Raw genomic sequence first — 6128 nt, 5'->3', positions numbered from 1 at the left:
GTGTACCATGGTGCAGCTACACCTGTGGCACTGCAGTCGCAGCCAGGGGACAACCTTGGATCCCGCAGCAGCTGGAGAACGTGTGGCTTCTGCCGGTCACAGCCCTAAGGACAGAGCGTGCTCACTGCAACAAACGTGCCACATGCGGTCTGCACGCGGGGACGAGGGCTTGGGGAGGCTGCTGAATTAAACTAGTGTGTGCCTGTTATGTAGCTGTGCATCCAGCAACACCGTGCCTCACTCTGTTGCTTTCAGACTGCTGGGCCCATGCCCTGCCTCTTGCAGATGAGCCACATATCAGCATATTCCCTCCCTCCCTCCTGACGTTGCTCTAAAGCAACCCCTCAGTGGTAGTACCTGCTTTGTAACGGCTTGGCAGGTTTTATGGCTGCTGAAGGATAAGTTCACTCAATTTCTCATCCTTGAGAGAATTGCAAAGATGGAAAAATATTCGTGGTTTTCTTTCAAAGATAAGGACAGGTGTTGCTCTGGGGACTGGGGTTTCTTTTTCCTATGAATCTTAGGTTTTCCATTGCAGCCTCTGCCCTCTCCATCCTGCCTGTGCCTGGTAGAGAACATGATCCTCCTGTTAGCTGCCCACCATCCACTCAAACCCTTAATCCTGACAGAAGAAAACATAGGTGAATCGCCAGAGGAATGTGAATCCAATAGGTTGCAACATTTCTATGTTTATCTGACCTTCAGTGTTTACTAATTTGGCTGGCAGTCTCATGAGAGAGGGTTTGACCAACTTATTTGTCAGATGGACCTTAATGCTCTTCTTGTTTCTGGTCAGTCTGGCAATACTGTAAGAACAGCTTGTTCCAAGCAAGGTCCTAAATGAGTTTATGTGCTTAAATGGCATCATCACACATTCTCAGTAGTATCTCCTGGTCCTTTTTACTCCACCCTTTCAAGTTTTTGACTTCTATGCTACTGCTTAGAATAATTGCTGTATTTTCCCAAATAAATGGTATCATCCTGCTACCATCTGCATTGTGAGGGCATAGCTGGTCTTTTCTCCTTTAAAGAGGGGGCCTGACCACTTTTTCCAGGCTGTACTGAAGCAGAAGGAAAGGGAGAGGCCATTATGTGTAGGATGGCCAGAATTCAAGCAATATGATATATAATGTCATAACGCCTAGTAAAATTTATTTCAGGTTTTTAAAAGCAGCATTCAAGTCTTATCTTTGTCGTATTTAAAGTGTTGTACCATTCTGGATGCTGTTGAAAGACATTATGGGTTGCCTGCTCTTCCACAGTTTGCAAATGGTCTATGCTTAGGGAGTGCTGCAAAAAAACCCTGTGCCTCAGATCCAGCCATTTCTGAATGTGGGATGTTTGAGAACATATTATTTTCAGCCTCATCTATTTTCTGATTTTGTTAAGACTATTCCTGATAAGCCTATGTAGTCAGGAAAGCTTCAATGATTCCCAGCTCCAGCAGGAGCCTAATCCTAATGTCCTACCATTATCAATAAGATGTTTTACCAGAGGCTTTGGTGAACCCAAGATTGAGCCTTTAATTATTATCCAAGACTCATTCCCCAGTCCTGGATTGTCAGCTGTGGCCAGCTTTCACTAGTTCATGTAATGCAGATAGCCACAAAATAGATCTGTTCCAGGAATCTGCAGAGTCAGCCAGCTCTGCCATGGGCTGCCCCGACCCTCAGGAGCCCTTCCTCGCTGTAGAGCAGTTTCAGCTTCCCCAGGCATCCTCTGCCCCCTCCAGGGCAGCCTGGCTGCTTTAACTCCCTCTTTCTGTACAGGTCAAAAGGCTTTTAATGGGCTTCTGCAGACTCATCATCAGTTAGTGTTAGCTTTTGGACCAGCAAGTGTAGGTGGTAGATCCGAGAGAAAAACACGTAATTCCTGCGATTCCTGTTTAGAAGGATCTTGTACAGTGAGTTAATGCTGAGTGCCCAGGTAGACACTACTTTGTTTCCAGCATGCGGAGGCGAAGAACAGTGTTTCCATCATCATCAGTAGTTGCAGAAATTTTCCATCACTTTTTGGCCAGGACTCTCTCCTGTGATATATGGATCAGTAGCCCCAAGGTTGGGACTTGCTGACAGCCAGGAGCTACCACAATTATAAATAATAATAATATTTTCAAGAAGGCTTCAAGCATGTGCACCGCACCCCTCTGCAAACTGATTTCGTAGTGGCTTGATTTCATGTCAGTTTAACAAAATGCTGAATGTGCATAGTTCCTCTTCATTTTATCTTAAAATAGGACATCTAAATAAGGCGCTCTGTAGGCCTTTCCCAGTCTCTCCTGGCTGTCAGCTTTCACTGAGCTTCCCCACACCTCCCACTGCATTTTTCTCCAGGGTAGGAAGAGACTCTGCAATGTAAGTAGGATTATTCATGGGTGACAAATGTAGCCCGGTGTGATTGTGGGATAGAGAAAAGCAGATACAAACTGCAGAAAATTTGAGAAATGGAAGCGGGGCTTATAGAGGGGATTATGTGCCATAATGTCTTAGATACCGGAGGGCTGATCCTGTGCTGTGTTAAAATGCAGCCTGGTTTTAGCCTTTCCATAAGCTGCTCTTTCCAATGACACCGGGGAAGCTGATGCTGTCTGTGCCATGGGGGCATTTTCTTCTTGCACCATGTAAGCTGATCCAGGCTTGATTTCAACCCTGTTGAGGTTCCTCTTGCAGAACCACGTGTCAGAGCTGACCTCTGTGGTGTCACCAGAGCCACCGAGGTGCATGGCAGCGTATCCAGCACACTTGCTGCAGTGGCACTGCCCCTAGGGCACTACTTTCCACCAGTGGAGGAATACCTTAAAAAAAAGCTATATTCCCATCTACGTGGAGAACCTCACAGACTCTCCAAAGATGACTTCTTCTTATTTTAAAAGAATTTCTAAATAAACTCCAAGCCACATTTTTATAAGGGAGGATGGTATTTGCAGAAAAGGTCAAGGCTATAACAGTCAGCATCCTTGGAGATAGGAATTCTTAGCCCCTGCAGCTTCCCATAATTTGTCATGTTTTTAAACCCTCAAGTCCCCATTTTACATTCCCAATCAAGATAGACATGAGGTTTTGATTTCAAAATTAAATGCTCCACTGGCTGGGATGTTTTTCCCTAAAGAAAATGTACAGAAACAAAAATTGTTAGGATTTCACTAATTATATGGTTATGCTTAGCCCCAACCCCGTGCCAGGACCTGTTAGTGCTGGGACCACAGGACAGACCTGTGAGGGACCTTGTGAGGCATCGGTGGAGCTTCTGCCTCCAGGAAGGGCCAGCTGCACCCCCTTGCATGTCCCCTCCGTGATTCAATTTTGGTTGGTCACAGGGCTGGTGTCTGTGATGAGTCTGGGTGATGCAGGCTGCCCTGGCGTTGCCCAAGGCTCAAGATCTGCTGTGTTTGTCACTGGGGAAGCATGCAGCAATTTCTGACTTTAGCAGGTGTGAGAGAAGCCTTTCCTGCGAGAGTCTGCGAGGAGAGCATGGAAACATGAACATAACTAGCAGCGAAAACTGAGTGGGATTTGTGTTTCTGGTGAGGTGTCAGGAAATAGCTTTAAAAATGCACCGCTGAGAGGCTTCCCAGCAAGCTTTAACTATTGCCTCACCTGGGAAGATCGCACTGATGAATTCATCAGGCGTGACGCAGCAGAGAGCTGCCTCAGCTCTCCTGGCATCTCCAGGCGTGGGCTCAGGGGAGAGCGAAGGGCAGTACCTAGGAACCAGCAAAGACAAACGCAGAAGCACTGGCAGTAGGTTTGACTCAGCTCACTATGTGGGCTGACATATGTAAATTGCCATATACATTTGTAAATGTTTTGGTATGCCTAAGCAAGCCAATATCTGGAATTAATTTTGTTCTTTTGGGAGGCTAGACAGGGAGCCTGTAGAAGAATAAATCCAAATGGACCACATGTATGAATCTTGGTGGGATTTGTTCAGTTGGATGAGACCTGTGTATGGACGTGCATTTGCAATTTGAATTGCTTTGATTTGGTTTTCCTTACCTCACTTGTAAAGTGACTCAGACCAAATCGAACTAAGATCACTCCAATCTTGAAGCAGACTTGTATGCTGGTATTAAACATATTTTAAGTTATAAATTTCTCAGCGTTGTGCAATGCAGAGTCCCTGCTCTGCAGTCTCTTTTAGGGCTTCTTTTTCTCTGTGCTTCTGTACTTTTTAATGTCAGCACTCTTGTTACTTACTGTGCTGTTTTGTGAGATGTGATGCCCTAAGGGAAGGTAAGGGTCACTTCTCCATCACTTACATCTAGCCACTTTTTGGAGCAGAATGCAGTCTCACCACTTTACGCATCAGGAGATGAAAAATAACTTTTCTAGTTGAAATTGCAAGGAGGATAGTAGAGGGCAGAATGCAGTTACCTTAGCTGCATCACAGCCACAGTGTGGACCAGCTCCTGCAAAAAAATGTAATGGGTTAATGCCATGGAGCGGTCCAACACCAGCACAAGCTATTCCTTGGCTGATCACATCCCACCAAACTCTGCCACACCTCTGCTGGCAAGATGTACTTTCCCGTTGGTGTTTGATGACAGTCCATGGCAGGATTATAAAGAGCTGTTGCACCTAAAGGCAAAGAAATGCTACAGGTCCTAGATTGCTGCAAATCACATTTAGGCTTGTGAAGCCCATCTCATCCAAAGGCTTCAACTGGATTAGTTATTTTTAAACCCCACAGAAGGAGTGTTAAAAATGTGCTTTTTCATGCAAGCAGCCTTAAAAAAAATCCGTGCTTTATGTTCTGAGGTGCTTTCTCATAATTTCCCCATCCCCTTGCTGCCTACACCCCGACGCTGTATGAAAATGACTTTGGAGACAACACAAAGTGCTGTTTCTGCAGCTTGCTTTTTGTAAATCTTAGGATTTTGCTTTTCTCCTTTGCTGAAACTCCAGTAAGCATTTAAGATTTTGGTATCTGATCATTGCTGGGATGGTGATGGAGTGATCTGAGAGGGAATTACAGCTACTGTACGTGCCTGTTACATCCCTGTACAAAGCCACCGGCTGGTACTTACTGATAGATTATTAATAGCTGACAGGGGAGAGACAAATGGATGTTCTCCATTTTTAAATAAAGTCTTGAAGGGGTAACTCTTACTATAGCATGAACTGTCTGGGTCTTTTATAATTGCAGTACAAGTCTTATCAGCTATTACAGCTTTTAGAAAACATTGCTGTTGTTTCTTAATGGGTCTGGCTGAAATCCAGTGCTCAGGGCTTTGGCCCCATGCTGAGGACTGCCAACACCTCGCCTGTGGGCAGATGCTGTGGTCAGCAAGACCCCCTGCCCAGCTAGTTGCACCTATAGCCAACCTGGCTGAGCACAGCATGGTGCCACTGCCAACCTCCCAAGGGGATTTTGTACTCCAAGATCATCAGGGCAGTGAGAAGAAACCCATGAGCACCTGCATCCCTCTACGCCCTCCCTAACCTGAATACAGACTAATTTAAAGCAGATGTGGTGGCTCTGATAGGCTGCAGTGAACCCAATCCATGGCTCCTGCTACAGCAAAAACCTCCCAAAACAAGGAGGGGCTTTGTCCAAGTCCAAGAAGAGCATGAGTTTCGGCTCCCTGTTTTTCATCCTCTAGTTTGTTCAGCATCTCCCTTTCTGCCCTCCAACCAGGTCCCAGTTAGCAGCCAGCAAGGTCTCCCTCCCCTGAGGGAATGACACACCAGTGACGAGGTCTCTGCCCCCGCGTCAGCTCTCCCTGGCACACAGAGAGGAAGGACTGGTTCTGTCCCCATGTCCTGCCCCAGCCAGGGCACTTCTGCCGCTGCCTGGCTGGGACCAGGGCCAGGCTCAGGGGGGACGAGCAGACAGATTACCTCTGACCCCTTGGCTGAAGCTGCTGGCCCAACTTCAGAGGGCTTTTCTTACCCCTTATTGCAGCATCTGAAATTCCAGCTAAACAAAACCCAGCCACAGACTTATTCAAAACATTTATTAGTGTTTAAGGAAAATAATAGTGTGAAAGGTACAGAGCTTTGTCTAAAGCCATATGCATTTTCTTTTTTCTTTTACAAGCTTATTTGGCTGCAAATTCTACATGAGATAAAACTAGTATGTTTTTCTCCCAGAGATTTGGAATTAAGGACAGTTTGTATTTTTTTTTT

The sequence above is a fragment of the Athene cunicularia genome (assembly GCF_003259725.1).
Source record: "Athene cunicularia isolate RWA chromosome 13 unlocalized genomic scaffold, athCun1 chr13_part1, whole genome shotgun sequence".
Classification (NCBI taxonomy): domain Eukaryota; kingdom Metazoa; phylum Chordata; class Aves; order Strigiformes; family Strigidae; genus Athene; species Athene cunicularia.
Note: the sequence above shows the minus strand (reverse complement) of the source record.